The following is a 21859-nucleotide window of genomic DNA, read 5'->3' on the forward strand; positions in this document are numbered from 1 at the left end:
TTTCTTTCTACCCTCACCCCATATTTCATTTTAACTACCGTTATTTTACATGTGTACTAATCACAAAGACACAGTTGATCCTGGTGACTCAGCTACTCAGGTTCCATGTTCAGACAGGAAATAAAGCCATAGACTTAATTGCTGTGGCTGTTTTTCCTAGTCAGTTAGCATCCTCCTAGCCAAGCCAGCAGTCTTGCTGCTGCCTTCATTCCACCACAAGGAGGAGCAGTAAATTTAGGGGTCCAGTCTTTTCTGTCCAGGGACCAGGCTGAACCTAGCAGGTGCACTATTTTTATGGTCCAGGGTAGCAGAAGTTCTTAAAGGTGGCAGTTTTGCAGCCCCAGGCTTTCAGAGGACAACCACAAATCATAACCAAGAGACAAAGTCAAATACTATACCCACAAAGTCAAAGAAGCCACTGTAATAAGGGCAAGAAGTTTTCAGGGAGAAAACAGGAAAAGATCCGGAATCAAAGGGCAAGGGGAGAAGGTCCAATACATCAGCTATAAAATATGAGAGGTCCTGGGAGCTCTTTCTTGCCAAATGCTGACCTTGTTCCTGGAGGGAGTCCTTCGTATCTGCAGGTACAGAATCAGGCAGAAAAGAGATGGAGTAGCCGTAAGTTCACCTCCATCCCTAGAGCTGTCCAAATCACTTTCAATGATGGTTTTTGTACTGGTACACGAAGCACAGTATTTAATTATGTAGACTTTCAGATGAGTGCTTCAAAATCCTTTTAGTGATCTATTTATTTTTTGGCAATTCCACTGCCGATATAAAATGCATTTAGGGACGGGGGTGAGCATCAGAAATGAGATATTGTTTAACAGAACAATCTGCACTGAGGAAATGACGTTATCATTGCCTTAATAAGTCCCATGCGTGGCTCTTGCAACAGCCCAAGAATCTACTACACATTGGAGGCTGTCCTGAGTGAAATAAAGATTTCAGGAATTAAAAACATCCTATGGAGGGGAGGGTTATAGCTCAAGTGGTAGAGCACATGCTTAGCATGCATGAGGTCCTCGGTTCAATCCCCAGTACCACCTCTAAAAATAAATAAATAAACCTAATTACCACTCCCTCACCAAAACAAAAATAGTTAAATAATACAATAATAAATAAAGTGTTTTTTAAAAATCCTGGGGAAATTTACTTTACGAAACAAAGGTAGAAAAGAAAGAATACAGCATTGGGCAGCGGTATTTATACACAATTTGCATATCAGTATCTACGTAAGCAGTGCCAGAGATTGTGAACTGCTTCTGGCTTCTGAGAAAGAATCCTTCGAGAAGCACCCACATCCACATGAGGTGGGAGATGGGGAAATGTGCTAGAAATGTACGCTGTGATAACCAGGGAACGTCAGACACCTGGTATGACGTTCCTTTCCACAGTGTACTCTTCCTTCTCCACTGCAATTACCAGTTTCTGGGGCTCCAAGTTACAAAGATTATTTGTGGCAAGCGTCTCTATAACAACACAGTGCAGGTGTACTGTCTTTATTTGCTGTGATTTCATTTGTTTGAGGGACAAAATAGATATGATTAAACTTGCGCTTCGAACCAACACAGACTGCATCCTCAGAGCGCCGGTTTCGGTGAGTCTGCCCTAGCTTCAGCATAAATAAATAAAAACGTAATCCGTTTTCATGCTATTTATTACTCACTAATAGGATCACAAGTGGAATAAAAATGCCTTTGCGTTTCTCACACTGGGACTTTTTTTAAGTCACCATCTACTCAATTATGAGATTGAGGCCCAAGAGGGATCAATCTCTGATATTCTTTCCTCAGAAGGGTTTTGTTTTCCTTCCCTCATCCTCGGTAATGACCTCTGATTCTATTTTGTAATGAGATTGAAAGGAAGCAAGTCTATAAGCTGAGAGCGAATAATTGTATTATTCTTTAAATGAGCCCATTGAAACGGCAAGGAAGGGACATTATAAATCTTTTTTACTGGGATATATATTGAGTTCGTATAGGCCTAAGTTTGTGAAATGCTACACCATATTACCATTTTCAGGATCCCACTGAGGGCTACCAGAGTAATAATAATCTCAGTAATTATAGGCGTAGCTAGCAACCATCTCCCAATCAGTCAGCTGTCTCCAAGCAACCAGGTTTAACAAGCCTGACAATTGCCACCTCACATATTCATGTAAAAGTAAAACTCTTCGACTTCAGTCATTACACAACGAATGCCTTAAGCTTTCTGACCCCTAATGGATTCGTCATTCATCTCCAGTGTCTGAGATTTAAACTGGCTCTTTCAATTCATGGCGGTGATCATTTGTTCTCTTGGCGCCAAATACTTGATGGTTCATTCAGATGTCATTTTTTTTTCTTTTTACTAAAAGCCAGACATTGGGCTTATTACATTCATTATAAATCATTCTTCCCACATACAAGATTTCTACTGGGAGTTAGAATATATATAACCATAAGCCATAGAACGGTTACCATATGACACAAGTCAACCTGCCTTCCAATTTTAAGCCATGGGGATTTACTCTTTAGGTCACAACTCCGGATTCAGCAGTTTTGACTGAATTAGCAGGACAGTTAACCAAAAAAATTTAAAGGGAGCCATTTTAGTCTGTGTGAAAGTTGCTAGCATATTGCTGACCAAGTACCTTCTGTCCTTTAAAATCAGGGACCAGAGGACTTAACCCCGGAAACTATAAGCATATTCTTTTATATCAGCTGACCTTACATTTGTATAATGCTTTAGTTCTTTCTCTACCTTTTTCACGTACGGAATCGACCCTGTAAATCAGGTAGGGCAAGATCCTTACACTGAATTTTCAGGTAGGAAAAATGAGACACTCAAATGTCATACGGCCTACCCAAGGTCAGCGTGGCAGAGCTCAGAGAAACACCCATGGGACCTGATTACCAGCCGTTCTTTTTCCAGAAATATCACATTGATGATTTGCTATCAGCCAGGGGTCAGGTGTCGGGGAGGGGCAGTGGAGTCTACTCTCTGCATTCGCCAGGCTGCACTCTTTTTTCCTTCTGGGCTCACCCACAGCCTCACCTGGTCCCCGAAGCTGTACGTCAGATTAGAGAACTTGCATTTTTCCTAGTCCCATGTCTCCCTTTTGGGCTACAGGAAGTTTGCCCAGTTCTGTGTAGGGCAGAGTCTATGAGATCTTCCTTTGTTTTGTTAATTTGGACAGATCTGCAGGGACCTTGCGTCTTACGACACGGCTCACTCTCTGGGAAGCTGTCTCTCTGACTGTGCTGTACTGTCCCTGGTTTGCTTAAGTAATGGTGACATCTGGTCGAAAGAAAAGCCCTCTCTGTGACCACCCTTCACACTGTCAACACACCTGCACACACACAAGGGACGGCCAATGGGGATTTACGCTCTCTTCTACTCGTCTTTTTTTTTTCTTTCTTTTTTTACTGTTGAAACATCTCAGATAAAACAGCAGCAAGTGGTCATACATGCGGTCATATCTCACATTTGTCTACATAATGGAATCTATTCAGACTGGTGCAGTAGAAACAACCTGATTTAGCAGATCTACAACAGGTCCCCGGCCAAGCATGCCTGTGAGCGGGACAGAGTTTATCTGCAGGACGTTCCCTTTTCTGGATCCGCTACTCGGCTTAAGCCGGCTTCCCTGGCAACCAGTGCCTTTGCATCTCTGCTTCATTCATGGCAGATGGGAGAATTTCAAAGGGATTTATTAGAGTCTGCTAATTTAACTAATTCTCACTGACATGTTAATGATATCTCAAGTGAAATATTGGAGTGTCAGTAGTGGTTTTGGAGCTTTATCCTGAAATATAATTTGGGATAACAGAACACTTTGTCATCTGTCACGGAGACGTCACATATGTTGGGGCACAGCTGGACTTCTATCCCTCACGTAAAATCATGATGGTAGCTCCTTAATGCCCCTATGATGAGTCATATTAAAACCCTATATTTTTACCTACTATAGCACAGGGAGCTATATTCAATATAATAACCAACAATGGAAAAGAATCAGAAAAAGAATACATATGTTTATGCATAACTGACCCACTTTGCTGTACACCTAAAACACACAGCCTTGTAAAACAGCTATAAGTCAATTATAAAAAAAACCAAAACCTCTATATTGCTATAAAACAAAAGGTTCTTATGACATGGGAGAGAAACATACATTTTGGACCTGCTTCCTGATTTTTTTTTTCCCAATATGGGTATTTTAGGCTTCAGAATTTTGGCAAAATGAACCCACCCTCTATATTCCTATCTTACCTCTCTTTGACAGGCAGGCCCAATAGTTAAGGTAAGTTTCCTCTGAAAGGAGGCAGCTGTGGTAGTCACATGCCTTTAACACATTCTGTGATACCAAAGCACATGACGTGTATACGCCCTACAGGACTCTTACATGAGGTCTGCTGCCCGCAGGTCTACAAACTTCTGTTCTAAAGATGCGGCTGAGCTTCCCTTTCAAATGAGAAGGCTTACTTGTCTTCACCTTCGTTGCTGCGTCTTGCCTTCAATCTCCCTCCATTGCATCTTCTCCAGGGCCACTGAATCCAGCATTTAGTAATTAACTCAGCAACCATGTGAGGTGCTTTCGTATATAAGTTTCCTTTGGGTATGAAATATGCACACGGTATATACCTGGCCTTCTAGTAGCTTACAAACATTCAGTATTCACATCAGAAAACATAATAAAATATGAAAGTGAATTATGCATTCCATTGTCCTAGATCATGGACAAAGGGAACTTGGCCCAGAAGAATACCTACAATTTCACCATAAGGAGAAAGGAAATGAGAAACACAGGCATCGAGACTAGAATAAGGAAAAGGGTGGGTATGTTGAAGTACATTAAAAGTGCAATGGCCTCCAAACCTGGAATTCATTAAAATCACCCACGGAGCTTTTTAAAATGTCTATTTCTGGGCTGTACTCAAAACACAGAGAATCAGAGGCTTGGGAAGATGGGGCTCCAAAATCCCTATTTTAATAGAATATTAAATAGAAATTGTACTAGTAGCATGGCTAGTTTCGGGGAACCAATGATCTTGTTTGTTGGGTACATTTATCCTTTCAAAAATTATTTATTGGTAGTATGCATCAGTACTGGCCTGTATCAGGCATGGCTTTAGGTGCCCGGACAAAATAGACAAAGATCCTGTTACTGTGTGACTCACCCCCTGGCGGTGTGAGACAGATGCTATTCTAAGTGCAATACCTGGATTAACTAAAACTCTGTGCTAAAACCCTATCAAGTCTCTCTGTCCCCTACGAGCAAAGCTAAGGCACAAAGAGTTTAAATAATTAATCTAAGGTTACATAACTAGTAGAAGGGGGACCTGGAATTCTCAAATGCGATCTAACTCCAGTGCTATCATGCATGGCTGGCTATATAATTTGCAGAACCCAGTGTAAAATGAAAATGCCGGGCCACTTGTTCAAAAAGCAAAGAAAAACGGCTGTTAAAGGTACTAAAATGTAAAGTGTTTTCCTTCCTCCCAGGGTCTCTTTTGCAACTTGTGGTTTTTTTTTAAATTTACTATACAATGTCATTCTAAGGAAGACAAAATTACATTGTAAATGATTACATGACTGTTACCATTCATCTTTGTAACTGTACAATGCCAGTTTTAAATGCAAATAAAAAAGCATTTAACTCAAAGGCAAGATCACTGAAATCACACAATTCATATTTCGCAGCTTATACATTTTTGCCAGAACAGCAGAAATGTTGCATGAGACCAACTCAACTGTTTTTATTCCACGTCTTGACAGATACACACATTCTACCAACACTCTTTCCCTTTGACTTGGGGATGAGTAAGGAAGGACTGAAAGAAAAAGAAACTCTGGGCTGCCCTTTTCCCCTTTCCCACTATTATTTTCAGTGTAAGCGACTGGCTAATACAAGGCAAGGCACATGAGTAGGAAAGGATATGAGAGGGTTTCTTTGTCAATCATGGGTCTTAAGAGTCATTCCCTTCTTTCTGTGTTTGAAAAAAGTTCTGGTTCAAATGGAACCTCTTGACTGGCAGCCTCCAGATGTTCTGAGCTGCAGACTTAAGTACCACGTTTACCTTTCACGCACTTTGAGTCTGGCTGGACTTTCACAAGGGTGGGCCCTCCAGGATTCTGTGCTCATGGTTCCTCATGACGCTACGTGGGAAAGGAGTAGAAAGGAACTGCGCACATGTGTCTCGTGTGTAACTTCTCTACTCACACACATGCTCTATTGTCCAGCAGGACACCGACCAAACACCCATTTAAAGACGAAATTACGCAAAATTTCAAGATGGCTACAGCAGGGCGTTCAGCCAAGCGCGGGCCCTCTGTACAGCTGTGTATCGGTATAACTGCACGGCTCACACCCCCATGATGCCAGCCCCACCCCACCTTAACCACCACCTATGCTGCATCCCACTTGAGTTGGTTTCAGCTTGCATCATCATTCTTGTCTTTCTTGTTGAGGTTGATTCTTATTTGTAAATGTCCTTTTGCAGTATAATGACCGGGATGGAACGTAATACTCTAGATCTGTTTGTTCTCGGGACCCAAAGCATTATTCTTTCCTTGCTTAGGTCCTCATACTAAATGCATCCTAAGTTCCATAACTTGGATAGCTGCAGTGTTCCATCTCGTTCTCCTCCTGACAGTACTCATCCCCTCTACTCATTGTAATACTACCAGTATTATTATGAGCACATACTCTTCAAAGTGCTTCACATAGTGCTTCTCTTAATCCTCACAGCAATGCTGTGAAGTATACACTATCTGTGGTAGACAGAACAACGCATGACCCCCATCCCTGCCCCACCAAGAGATGTTCCTATCCTAGTCTCTGGAATCTGTAAATAGGTTACATTAACTGTCAATGGTGAATTAACGTTGCAGGTGGAATTAGATTTGCCAATCAGTTGATCTTAAAATAGGAAGATTATTCTGTATTATCTGAGTGGAGTCAAGGTAATCACAAGGGTCCTTAAAAAGTAGAACAGGGAGACAGAAGAGTTTGGAGTGATTTAATGTGAGAAAGACTTAGTCTACCATATCTGACTCTGAAGGTCAGAGGGAGCCATGAACCAAGAAATGCTGGCGGTGTCTAGAAGCTTCCGGCAAGGGCAAAGATTTTCCACTACAGCCTCTGGGAAGGAATGAAGACCTGCCCACACCTAACTTGTAGCCCAGTGAGGCCTGACCTGACTTCTGCCCTACCGAACAGATGCCTCGCATTGATAGCTCTCATGATATTTCTGTTGGAGAGTGCTGATACAGAACACTGCTTTATAAACAGTAGCTTAAGAAGTGATTCTAAATAAATGATCACTTTCAACAAAGAACAGTCTCTTTTGCGAAGTATGATATAACACAGTGATATTTTATATTACATATCAATATTAAGCATATACCTTTATCTCCACTGATGAAGAGCAATCAGAGAGCATGAATCAAATTGTATTTTTGTAAAAAAAAAAAAAAAAGGTAAAGAACACAGCAGAAACCTCGGGCAAGACTTTTTTTTTTTTTTTTTTGCTTTCCTTATCTTTTTTTGTTGTTGTTTTGAAATTATTGCCTATCTGACAGACTGCTGGAAAATGTTTTAAAGAAAGAAAATAGAGGATAGAAGTAAGCCCTTTTAGTGCTTGCAAAGAAAACATCACCTAAGAGTTGTTAATTTTGTTGTGAACCAAGCAATTATCTGAAGCTGGTAATTATTTAAGAAGCTTCTTATTATACCTGCCAACACGGTAGCCCAAATCCCAGGTTAAATGAAATGCGCATCTCTTCTAAGCCTGGCTTGCGGCTTGCATGTTTAGATTTTTCAGTCTCCCGGTACCCTGTGAATGCACACAATTTTTTACGTCCCCTGTTCCTTTATCACCTGCTCTCTCCTTCCTCCCAGCACTGCTCTCGCTTCTGCCAAGGCCTGGAAGCAAATAGGCAGTTTTCACCATTGAGAAGCTACCAATCCAATATTCTCTGCATAATTTATATGTGCAGCAGGGGGAAATTACCAGCATAATTCCATTGTGTCGTTTCCACAGTTATACTCAATTGTTCTTCCCTCGAGGCACCAGTATTTTCATTTCCAAATGTTGCCTTTTGTGCCTCTGTCTTCCATTCCCTGGTTATGTATTGGACTGTGTTCCCGAGTCCAGGAGATCAATCAGAAAGCCTTTTTGAATTGGTCTCTGACTTTCAGTCTCTTAGCTGGTTGTGACATCATAGGCCAGCATGAAGCACCAGAGAAACGGGCTGTGTTTACCTTCAGTCTTTGCTTCTTATGAAGAATCACAAAATTTGCAGGCTATAGATGACATTCTGAAGGTAACTTTCTTTTTTATCCAACTTCTATAGTTTTGACTTTAAACGCTGGTTTTAAAAATAAAATCCTCTTGGCTAATTACCATTTTGATTGAATTTAAGTGAAATCGAGTTTGTGGAGCCCATCACATTGATGATGCCTGCTGAAATCCTCCAACGTAAATACTCTTCTCTGAGGTCCTCCTGATAACCCACAAGCCGGTCACCTCTCTTCCCTCTGCCTTCCCATTGTCCTTTGGGTTTTCTTACTCTACCTTCAGCATCGCTATGTTTCCTTAGGTAATTGTGTTTATTGAGGAGGTTCAATCTTTTGTTTCATCTGCATGGAATGGTATTACTTCTTCTTGCAGTTGAACTGAACTTTCTCCTATTAATGTTCCCTTTCTCATTAATTAGTGGCTCTGTTAATTAAGTTTTTGCCAGCTGCTATACATTTTCAGTTACTATCATTACTAGCATAGGTGCATTTTGATATTTAAGACTCAGTTCTGTTCATTTATTTAATAAAAGCCTGCAATCTCAAACAAGAGTCAGGCTCTCATTTCCTCCTTCCTACATCAGGCGAACGCACAGACCCCCACTTCTTGGTGAAGAGGAAGGGATGGGAATGGTTTGGCTCCAAGAAAATTCCTCCTCCTTTCTTCTCCTGGGCAGTAATCATTCTGAGGCTGGAGACTAGGAGAATGGATAAAGGAAGGTCACAGAGATGTCCTTATTTGATCATGGACACCTAATGACGCAGAAATGGCCCTGGCCTGCTTCTGGCAAATTCAATCTCATCCAGGTGGTTTCTGCTGATGTGGAGTGGAGGTCTGTGGCGAGGCAGCCTCGTGGAAATGTGACCTTGCAGTTGGGCAAGGCCTCCTAGTCAGAAGGGTCTTGCACTCTGACTAAATGCTTGGCTGTTACCATCTTGAAATTCTCAATTTTTGAACAAGGGCCAGTGTATGTCCGTCCGTCCTTTCTTTCTTCCTTCCTTCCTTCCTTCCTTTCTTCCTTCCTTCCCTTCCTTCCTTCCTTCCTTCCTTCCTTCCTTCCTTCCTTTCTTTTTCTTTCTTTCTTCCTTCCTTCCTCCCTCCCTCCCTCCCTTCCTTCCTTTTTAAATCGAAGTGTAGTCAGTTTACAACGTTGTGTCAGTTTTTGGTGCACGGTGTATAACGTTTCAGCCATTCCTATATTCCTTCTCATGTTCTTTTTCATTGCGGGTTACTATAAGGCATTGATTACAGTTCCCCACGCCATACAGTATAAACTTGTTATTTATCTATTTTACATACAGTATTCAGTATCTGCAAGTCTTGAACCCCCACTGTGTCCTTTCCCATCCCCTCTCCCCGCTGGTAACCATGAGTTTATTTTCTGTGTCTGTGAGTCTGTTTCTGTTTTGTAAATACAGCATATTTTCATTTTTCATTGGGCCCCCTGGATTATGCAGCTGATCCTGGTCTCTGCGTAGGTAATGGTCTTGCTTCTCCCTGAACACTATTCAGTTCCATTGGGCACCATATTTATTAAGAGTCCCCCTCAGAGGGGAAACTTTCTCCCTTTGCTCATGCAGCCACTTTAGCCCATAAGCCACACTTTGGGTCGGGCTTGCCATCTCTTGATCTAGGTATCCATGAGGCTACTCCCCCAGGAATTCCTCTTCACATTCGCCACTGGAACTAATCAGATAGTTTTCTGTAATTTCTAAGGCTTGCCAAGAACTGGGATAGATAAGGGTTGCCTCATCCTCTTTCCAGACATAATATAATGTAATTCCTTCATTTTAATAAGAAATAAGAAACTTTATCAACACAGATAAGTGTTTAGGAATTGAAAGATTTTTATTATGGCAATTTTAGCAAATTATTTTAATTCCTTGCTAGTTATATGTCAAAAATCACACCAAGGCTCTGTCAGCCATAATTATTTAATAATCTATCAGATGACAGATTGCATAGGTTCTTTTTCCATTTAGTTAGAAGTGAAGGATTAGAAACAAGTTAACTTGGAAATGTATGTGTTAGCTGTTCATTAGAACCATTCATTTCTCTTTAACTTCTTCACTAATACTTCCGTTTGTCCTTTGTTTGGTATTCCAGAGGAATTAGTACCAAAAGCCGTGCACGCACCACACTAAGATGCAGGATGCGTGAAAGGTGGGCTTTTCTTTGGTAAGTCAGGGAAAGGTAATTGTGGAAAGGGTGAAAGACTAGGATAAAATTAATGTAGGAAAGAACACCTTTGGTATGCTGTTGAATTAAATCACGCCCTGCCATCTAAAACAATAACTCAGATCCATAAATAGTGAGATGCTTCTAAAGATTCCATAACTGGTTGATTCTTCCAATATGAAACTGATATTTAGTAAGCTCTGTATACATTAAGGGATGAGAGTTCTGAGGTGAACAGGATCTATTTCCTGCACTCATGGAACTTAGGGTCTAATTGCAGGTGTGGATTTTTTTAACCCAGACTTTCTTATTTACCATGAAATTCAAGGGGAGCACATGGTCTTTGGCTGTTGGAAGCAACTGGTGTTGCAAAACGGAGAAGTAGAATGGGTACAGAAGACAGAGTAATAGAATCATAGCACCCCGAGAAAGCCGTGTGAGCATTCCACTTACCATTCTCAGTTCGCAAATGAGGGCGCCCGGCTCAGATCCAAGAAAGGTAAGCCATTCTCCCAAGGTCCATCAGTGAAACAGCCTCCACTGTTTTTGCCTACCCAGCATTCATTCCTCCTACAGTTGGTAATGACACCCCTGTTTTACGCAGAGTCCTCGAATGCTGGCTATAACTCTTGTCACAACCAATCAAGGAAAATTGTACCCATCCCAAGTATCCAACCCAAGCCAAGAGAAGCAACTGCTTCCCACAACTGGCAATAATTGGGGTTAACTCCTCTCCACAGTCTTCCTGAAAAAACCGTCCATTGTTCCTGATCCCGAGCTGTAATAGACTAAGAGTGACCATAAATTACTTGCAATGCTTCCCAGTAAGAACAGGCTATTTCTTCACTCTTTGAATCTGGGCTGTCCTTATGATTTGTTTTGAGCCACAGAAGGTGGCTGAAATGACAACGTACAACTTATAAACTTAGCGCAGAACTTGGCATCTTCTCTCACCATTTTGCAATGCTGTTGCCGTGTAAAGAAATGAAATTTTTTTTAATCTGAAATTCCTCTGCGACTTCTTTGCTATATACTTTTTTGGTTTTTATTTTTTTCCTGATTTTAGGAGATCCTTATATACTTTAAATATGATCGCTTTGTGGAAAAACACATGTTGAAAATAACTTCTCCCTATTTGATATTTGTCTACGAATTCTGTTTAGGATGTCTTTCGTTGAGTAGAAAATTTAATATTAACTTGGTCAAGTCTATCAAACTTTTTCTTTCTTTGAAGTTTGTTTAATATCTACCCATACCTGAGGCTTACTAATAAATGATCCCAAATTTTCTTTTAAAGATTTTTATATTTAAATTTTCACATGTGGACTTTTAATGCACCTAGAATCTGCAAAGGATGCTGACCTGATGTGGTTTATTAAGTATTCCATTTATTCCCACCAATATTTAAGTGTCCCTCTTACATTTCGAATTTCCATAAATGTGGGTAAGTTATTTGTTATTTTCTGATCTCTCTAATCTATGTGTTTGATCTGTAAGTGTCTCTGCATCAGTACTGTCTTGTCTTAATTAGGTTCACTTTTGAATGCATCTTAGTATCTGACAGGGTGAATCTCCTAAGCTTATTCTTCAGCTTGTTTTAGTAGCTGGCCCTTTAGTCTTACACAGGAAATTTAGAATCAGATTGTAGAATTCACAGAACAGCTAGTTACAATGTTGGCTGGGAAGTTTTTCAATTTATAAATTAGCTTTGGAAGCTTGACATATTTACAGTACTGAGCCTTCTTATCCATGAACATTATTTACCTCACTTTTAATTTAGATCTTCCTTAATGTCTTAGGAAAGAGCTTTGTAGTTTTCTACAAAGTAGGGATTTGCACGTTTATTAACAGATCTGTTCCTGGATAGCCCGGACTTTTCGTTACTGTGGCTGCTTTTCCTGCAGTCATACAGATACTAATTATCTTACTAATTTTCTTGGATCACTCATAGACAATAATTTGCACACAAAGACGATTTTGCCTTTTTTGCTTTAATTCATATAACTCAACTCTTTTTTCTTATCTTATTTTCTGCCTAAGATATCCAGGACAACACTAAATGGGATTAGTGTCAGAGAGCATCCTTGGTTTGTTTTTTTCCCCTGAATTTAATGAGGTTTCTAATGTTTCTCCAAGAGTATTATTTGTGCCTAGTATTTCTAAAAATAGATACTCTTTATTAGATTATGGAAGATTTCTTCTTTCCTTGTTTTGTGAGCGTTATTCTTGAAAGGTCTATTGTATCTATGAATGTATCCATCTATGCTACGCCCCCATTCTGTCGTTAAATGTTTCATGAAGTGAACCATGACATCAGCTCAACCCTGGTGTTATCTCTGAAGGCACCACTCCTGGGAACTATAATTACTACTGAGAATGTGATACGAAGTCTAATGCTAATTATTCATTACCTACTGCAATCATAAAACACTGCTAACTGACCTAAGAAAAGTGCCTGATGATCTGAAGACTTAAATAAGTATGATCTTTATCATTATTAATGCAGTTTGCTATCTTCAGGATTATCAGTACAGTTTTGTGATATATTTTGCTTCCAGGAATGTTTCTTTGCTTACGTAGGAGCTTCCGTGAAGAATAAGCAAATATTTTTTTCCAGCTTAGAATTTATGCTCATTAGAAAGTATTAAAGCAACAATGGCTTAAAACCTAACTCACTAGGGAAATTTTTATACACCTCAGTCACTAGAGGGACTTAGAATTAGCAACTTAGCATCACCCAATAACTATTATATATAAACAACCCAAAGGAAATAATTATCACCCTTATGTAAACACTGGGGTAAACAAAATGCTAGCAAGCCAGCATTATCAAATTATACTATATCTTTTCATAAACAATAGTAATAGTACAGGAGTCTTTTATCTCAGTAAAGCTAAGATGTTAATTTAATATATTATTAATAAAGGAGTAATTTAATTCCTTGGATTAATAAAGGGATTTGATATTTCAAGTTAGTATCATTCTGCAATATTTCTTTTAGGAGACACTCTGCAGACTGCAAAAGAACCTTATTTCAGTAAACTGAGTATGTGAATGCCCTGCAGAGCAATCATGGAAGATGGGGTAATTTCCCTTTGCCCTTTTCCACTATTCTTTTTATTATAGCTTTATGGAATGTTGTAATATTCCAATAATCCAGAGAAGGATGCTCTGAATAGCTTAAATTACCGAGCACATAAAGATTTAAAGGTTAGCCTTGAGGGACATTATTATACTTCAGGTCAATAATACCTACTAACCTTTCCCATATCTATTGAGAATAAATAAAAGTTCCATAATACTGAATTTTGCTCAAACTAAAAGTTTCTAAAATGTCTGCTTTGAGGTTAGGAGCTCAGGACAGAGTTCCTAAGAGGATTTTATATAAGGAGACCAAGAACATATGGAAAGCCAGCAGTTCCCCTCACGGTGTCTCTGGTTTTAATTTAGAAGGAAGGTGCTGATGGGACTGTCTGCTCCCAGTGAAACTTCCTGGGATCAATTTGGCTCCTCTCGCCTTTTAAAGTGGTCCATTTTGGAACAGGCGGTGGATAAAACTGCTTATTTTATGAGCTTTTTTGAAAGATTAGTTTAGTAAAAAGGAATGTTATTATAGCTCTGATGAGCTACTCTCTTCTCTATTCCAAGAGGCTAGCAAACAAGCCACGGCCCACGTCCGGTCCACCAACAACGTGACTTGCCTGTTAACTGTGAAGTCACATCAGGCCCAACAGGAGCGAGGAGGATCCCCACTGCAGGATGCTGACGCTGTCTGAGGGGGGCGGCACTGAGCAATGTGGGGGCCAGTTGGAGGCTGTTCTCCCTCTCTGACCACCAGCTCTGGGCCATTCTGGTCCTCAGTTTCCTCACTGGTAAAAAAGCATGGTTGCTGGGTAAACAGTAGTTTGGAGACACTTGTAGCCCTGTATTATGATCAGGTGTCCACAGGAATGCAGGTTTTAATACTCTTACACGTACTCCTGTGGTTAACACAGCAGCTCCATGGGCTGGATAAACTGCAGCTCATGGGACAAACCTGGCCTGTGGTCTGTTTGGCACTGCCTGTGAGCTAGGAATGGTTCTTACGTTTTTAAAGATTTGCTTTATATATAAATATAATGACAACTATAAACATATTTATCTGTATGTATTTATATAGATGTATATAAAGAATAGGTGATGGAGATTGTATGTGGCCCACGAAACGCTAAAATATTCACTATCTGACCATTTACAAGAAAAGTTTGATGACTCCTGCTAGACAATAATAGCTTAGTTACCTTCTAATTTATCCATTTATGCCTTATTATTACTTGGTCAACTTGTAATAAAAAATAAAAAATAGTTTTTTAAAAAAATTAATGGACATTTTTTTCACTCTCTGGTTTTCCTCTTTTACTCCCCGTTTTGTGTCCCTGGGTGAACAAAGCATGAAGTAGACTATGGATGTTTGTTTCCTTTATAGTTTTCACTTTTTTGTCTCTTTTAAGAAACGTTTTTGGCCTGAGGTAATAGAATTATACTCCTGGACGGCCTTCTCAAATGTTTATACTTTTGCTTTTTCCATCTGAGTCTTGAATCCACCTGGAAATGAAATTTGGTTTTGGAATGAAGGAAGGCTTGGGATCCAGTCCATTTTTTTCTCTCCACGGCTAACCAATTATCCTTACCTTTGACTGATCCGCAGTGTCATCACTCTCATAAATCAAGGTCCTATGTTCACAAAGATTAACTTCCAGACTTTCTGTTCAATTGGTCGGTGTATCTTAGGCCCAAGTCTTTTAAGTATTATTGCTCTGCAGGAATAGAAATAGGTACGATCATGTTGGAATATACATTGGTATTGTCTAGTAAAGCTGAAGATGTGCCTGTCTTCAAACCGAACAATTCCACTCAAGAAACATATCCTAGAAAAACTGTGTGTATGTGTGCATATGTATATATAAATAAATATAGAGATATACATGAAACATGAACAAGAAATATTTCTAGAAGCATTATTTGGGAAAAAATGTAAACAACAAAAAAGTCTCATAACAGAAAAATAATTTTAAAACAGTTGTATACTTCTTGTAAAAATTATATTGAGCAAAATTAAGAAGAACGCATACAGTATGCTTCCATTTATAAGAGGTATAAAAACATGCAAAAGTAAATGATGCATTTGATAAAGATACCCTTGTATGAGCTTTAAATAAAAATGAAATCAAAAAATGAAATAAAAATGAAGCCAAACAAGAAAATTCAGGATTATGGTGACTTCCGAGGATGAGAGAGGGTTATAATTTCAGAGAGAAAACACAGGATCTTCCAGGGAATTGCTAACATTCTATCAGTTAGAAGCTTGGCATATATTTAAAATGAACTATAAATAAACAAATGGACAATAAATTAATTATAGGCATACAGATATGAAAGTTCACTAATTCTAAATCCAACACATTCACCTTCACATTAGATTGATTTTAGACTATATTAAAGTTTCATAAAGATTATTAAAATACAAAATATTTCCTTTCCATTTAACCACCATAATACCATACTAATTAGCATTTCTTCTGTATGTTTTATGTACCACGCACAACAGGAAAGGCTTTATAAACATCAACTATAGTCTTAACATCAGACATGCAAGGTAAGTATTGTTATATACGTTTGATAAATGATGAAATTGCAACTCAGGAAAATTAAGAATTTACCCCAGGTTTCACAGCTAGTAAATGGCATAACTGTCTTCTAAACCTACATTTATCTGGTTCTCAGTAACGTGCTCTACACGCTTCAAACGTGCAATTCCAATGCATTATAAAACACAAAGTACAAGATTTGCATAATACCTAATTTGAAAAATCCCCAAGACTGTCTCCATGGGCCATGGGAATTTGAGAAAAGAATGGATTGAGATTGGAGTCCAAAACCTGGCAATGTTTGTTCTGATTTGGTCTCTGTTTGTTTATTGCAAAGGGATTTTTAATTATCTCTACTAGCTCGGGTGGAATAAATGCAAACAATCTGAAATAATTAATGTTTGGTTGTAGACTGTAACCTTGATGTGTGGCCATGTCAGCCTCTCTACAAATTCCTTCCAACTTGAATCTTAACTTAGATGGAGTTGGGAACGTTGATCATTTCCATAGTCTCACTCTCCTTCAGCCAATCATGATGATCTAAAGCATGGTATAAACTCAGACTAAATATATAACTTAGGAGGCTAAATGTGGCCTCATCTCCAGCCTTTTTTGGTGAGGTCTTGGTTAAGCTTCTGAGCTTCAGATGGTATTTTTAAAGGAACATAATCCAGGGGCAGAAGAGGAAAAATGGGAGAGAACTGACCTTTTTTTTTTTTTGATGCCTATTATGTGTCAGGTAATCTACGAAATCTTTTCCATCAAATACTAAATGATCCCTTCCAACTTTATGGATGAAATAGTTATCCCCTAATTTTTACATTTGCGGGGAAAGACTCAGGTTAAGCCATTGTCTAGTGAGCTTCAGATGACAAGTGGTAGAGCCAGAGACCACTAAACCTTGCCCTTTGAATCTTATGTCACGCCATAACTTTAATTTTGAATTGTGTAGATCTGGGGTATCAGTACAGTAGGCACCAACAACTGGTGCCTCCTGACCACTTGAAATGGGACTAGTCCAAACTGAGCTGGGTTGTAAGTATCAAATGCACACTGGAATGCAAAGCCTTAGTAAGAAAAAGAAATGCAAAACACCTCATGAGTAATATTTTATATTGATTACATGTTGAAATGATAATTGTAGGATATATTGGATTAAGGAGAAATATTATGATAGTTAACTTTACTGATTTCCCTTTTCTTTTTAAAATATGCTTACTGGAAAAAATTTAAATTTCCTATGTATCCTGTATTCAATTTCTTTTGGACAGTGCTGATGTAGACCTTTCCATGGGGAGCCAGGAAAATTTAGTTGGGGAAAACATTTATGCTCCTTACTGGCTGAAATACCTTGAACAACATTTCAGTTGAACTGCGCCACGCTTTTCCATCTAACAAATGTGGACCATAACATACGCCCTGTAGGGCTGACGTTAACACTGGAGGCAAACAAGGTAAGGCGTTCTCCAAGTATCGGAGACATGATGGGAGTTTGGGAAAAGATAACGGTATTATATTAGTGGATTTTATAGAGTTTTAAAAATCTTTAACATTTTAATAATCTGTGTGAAACTTTAAATACTGCAATCGGAAGTCTATTGGACTTCAAAAGCTATATTTTTGTGCTTCTCACATCGTTTCTATAGAAAAAAGATCAACTGTACCTTCAGCATCATGAGACCCAAAGAGGAAGGGGAAAGATGAGGATATTAACATTTCAAATAAGTAAATGGTTATGCAATGCGTACCTTCAAAAATGAAAGATGACAATAAACAGAACTTTGAGTTTGCTATGTAGACCTTGACGCTAGCCACCGGTGGCTCTTGAGCACTTGAAGTGGGACTGGACCAAACTGAGTTGTGCTGTAAGCATCAGATGCACACCAGAGTTCTCCAGAGCTTTGAGTGTGTATTTCCTGTTGACAATTAATGTTTCATCACTATTTACTATAGATAATCTGCCCACAGATAATCACTAACATTTCCCACGTCTGCTTTATTTATTTAATTATATGCAAATTCATTCAAATGGTGGTTCTTACCTCTTGCTAATGAAATATATAGCTATACATTATATACCAATTCAGAGTCCTGACTGAGGTGGAACAACACAAAAATCTTGCTTGAAAGAGCCAACTGGGGCTATCACTGTCCCTGGAGTGGTCTTGAACTTCAGGATTTATTCGATATATTGAAACCCTTTTTTATGAGGATGACTGTGCGTATATTTTAGCATAAAACATTACTGTAGATAAATGATAAAATTTCTGCGGTGGGTTCTAATATTAATCAATGATTTCTTTTCATCAAGAAGTTCATGATAATGTTAAACCAGTGTAGCTGAGAAAATACTTTTTAATCTAGCCTGGGGCCTCTCTTGCAGTCCCATGTTACTCTCTTTCTGTGGAGAATTCTTAGGATTCTTACTACTAACTGTAAGCGATCTGTAACACTCAAAGGACAATTATTAAGGATGAGTCCTCAACCATTGACTGCTGCTCTGAAAGCCTTTGCTCTCCCACCAATGAGCTCCACTAAGCACCATTTACCTGATTTTCTTATTATCCCAGAGCTCTGTGTGGTTCTCCCGGACACTTCCTCCGACCCGAGCACTCTATCTGCATTCTCTCGGATGAGAGATCGATCAGCATGTGGTGCTGCTGTGACGATCAGAGAGTTTAAGCAACTTCGGGCGTGGAGAGTCACTCCTGGGTGCTGATCTGAGCTGCAAAGGATACGCCATCGTAGAAATGAGAGCTCTCTGACAATTCCTGCTTTATATCATGAAATATTTCCTCTGAAGCTGCGAGGGGATGTTAGCACCCAATTACTCGGGACCCAATGTTGTGAATGTTACATCTGCAAACAGCTATTTTCCTAGAGATCATAATGATTATTTGTATCCAGAACCTCCTCTGCCTGTCTTATTATCCTTCAGCTTATTTTAGAGGGTTGTCCTCTACACCTTGACGAATCCTCTGTGTACAAGAGAACAAATGTCTTTCTATATATATATATATATATATATATATATATATATACACATATATATATATATACACACATATATATATACTTATTTATATATTTATACATTTATATTTATATATTTATTTATATACATGTTTCATGCACACAAATAAATTCATATATATATGTGTGTGTATATATGTATGTGTGTGTGTGTATATATATATATGTATGTGTGTGTGTGTGTGTGTATATATATATATATATATATATATATATGAGAAAAGGAAAGTTTGCCTGAAGGGAAGTTCAGCCTCTGATAAACTCTCAGGGCAGCAGGCACCCCAGCTGTTTCGGCAGCCTGCTCTCTCCTCCCTCAACAGAAGGCAGGGATGATTCTCTCTGATTTGGAATGAATTCCCAAGACGGACAGCACAGCGCGCTCTGCCTCCTGCCTGCGGGTACAAGGTTCCACTGCAGAGCGCCAAGGGCTTAACAGTGGTTAATCTCCTCAAAGAAGCAGGTGGCCCTTGCCACGGCTATTTCTGTTATTGTCCAAGTTCCCCTCGAGTCTCTGCCAGTTGCTCGCCTGTCAGATTTGGCAGAAACCCGGAGTTTGCATGACTCCATGTTTTACTCTTTTATCATCCTTTTTCAGTGCTCATCTTTTTACACGTTGTTTTTTCATTGTCAGAGTCCAAAAAAAAATCCTTAAATAATGTAAGTTCAAATTTGGAAAACATGTGTCTCATGGCTTTATTTTTCCTTTGACTTGACCAGCCTCACCTCAGGCTGTATCCTCTCTTTCTCTCTAATGTGCAACTAAGAGGCTTGCAAATCCACACACATCCACCTTCTGATATATTACTATCTATGTGTAAAATTGAAGATCCCCAAATCCCCAGTCTTAGCTCTTCATGTGAGTTGAGAAGGTTTTATGATGAGAACGTATATTCAGTGTTAAATTTTAAGGAATTGTCTTTCTGTGTGATTAAAAAAGCATGCAAATCCCAAAAATGGATTCTATGAAGTCGCTTCACATAACAGTCTTTGACTGTCACAAAGACAGGTCAAATTGGCATTTATTCTCCTTTCTGCTTCAGCTCCTGGTTGTAAACTCCACGCGAATACCTACGATCATAATCTACAGCTTTCTTCCAGAGCTTATTATAAACAGGCAGCACAATGTGGACTATAATTTTCCACAAGGAAAACGCACTGTAGGAGATGTACCTAGTCCTCAGTGAGCTTCAGAAACAGTAAATACCAAAGACCCTGAAGAAATTGATTCCCTGTTTCACAGGTAAGTAGAAAGTGACTGGATTGTTTCATATACATACATTTATTGAAAGGCTTTGGAACAGCAGAGCCAAATATAAGGGGGGAGAGATTCTGCTGGAGAATCTGAGTTGTGCTGCTGGCGAATCTGAGTTGTGCTGCTGGCCAGCCTGGATATGATCTAGAAAGCAGTGTCTTAGGAAGACAATATTACACGATTGTATGTGCACTTTTTTATTTATATGGTTTGTATATTTAGAGCTAACCTGTTTCCTTCTTGGATAATGTATGTGTTTAAAGATGTAACTGGGAAAAAATTACATGGGAAATAAATAGAGAATTCAATTTGGTAATAATCATCCTGAGAAATTTTCTAGCTGGTAGTCAATATACATTGTCTTGATTCCTATTTTTTTAGACTACTCAAAATTAGACACTGATTCTCATTTTTGTGCAGAATTTTAAATCTGCCCAGTATCAAGCAGATATCCAATAAACATTTCCAATACATCCTAAATGCCACACAAAATAACTGTCATTAGAAACTGTTCAAAATGCATACAACACAGATAAAATAAAGGTGTATGTTTTAAGACCTGAATAAATAACAACTATTTTTTTAAAGTTTGAACTATGTGTGTTGCGTAGGAGGATTACACCCACAGGATGTTATTTTTACTTCAAGCTACAGATAAGCATCAGTGCTTTCCCTCCTTAGTCCCATCCTTCTTCTTCCCTATATTTCCTCATTTCCACCTTCTCTAGGACTACATCACAGATTTTAGGTTTTTCCTACGGTTTTGAAATTATATATATAAATCCATAAACTGTATGCAGCATATTATGAGTGTGGATCTGAATGTATGTAAGTGATATGATGTATGCAAATATTCTGCAATTTGTTCTTTGCATCCAAATAACATTTAAGACGTATCCTTGTTCATGCATTCAGTCAATTCATTCATATATAGTATTATATATAGTATTCCTATACGGTATTCCTTTTATTGTCCCTTCTCTTCCTGATAGAATGTTTGGCTTGTTTTCTGTTTTCTTCTCTTGCAAACAATACCACAATGAGCATAATTTCACATGCTTTCTTGGATACACTGTGCTAAGAGTTCTAGGTCACACACCTGAGTATAGAATTGTAGGGTCCAAAGGTGTACATATCTTCTAGATATTGTCAACAGATAAGTGAGCAAATTTACACTCCAAGCAGCTGCTTCCATATCTTTACCAATAGTGGATGGTCAGTCTTTTTAACTTTAATCAATGTAGTGGTTTTAAAATGGTATCTCACTATTTTCACTACCTGTGCTTCTGACAGTGGTTGTATTGGTACATTTTTCTTCTTTTCTTCTTCTATTTATTTTCTAACTTTTCTTTAATAAGCATGCATTTATTGTGAAAAGTTCCATCACATTTTATAAATCTGTTTTCCTTTATCTTCTACTTTCAGTTCAATCAGCATGTATGTCAGCATTGTGTTGATTGCTATAGACATAGGCAAAAAT

General features: G+C 38.7%; 1 long non-coding RNA gene across 1 annotated transcript in view; it reads right to left on the minus strand.

The window, feature by feature from the left end:
• LOC140689005 (uncharacterized) overlaps nt 1–21859 on the minus strand; it is a 182713-nt gene that overhangs the window by 7045 nt on the left and 153809 nt on the right. Inside the window, exons 2-4 of the long non-coding RNA XR_012063859.1 lie at nt 18644–18819; nt 17843–18010; nt 15138–15263 (exon numbers count right to left, since the gene is read on the minus strand). This is a non-coding gene — a long non-coding RNA (uncharacterized lncRNA). The remainder of the gene's footprint in view (nt 1–15137; nt 15264–17842; nt 18011–18643; nt 18820–21859) is intronic.

Source organism: Vicugna pacos, chromosome 24, assembly GCF_048564905.1.
Source record: "Vicugna pacos chromosome 24, VicPac4, whole genome shotgun sequence".
In the NCBI taxonomy this organism is placed as follows: Eukaryota; Metazoa; Chordata; class Mammalia; order Artiodactyla; family Camelidae; genus Vicugna; species Vicugna pacos.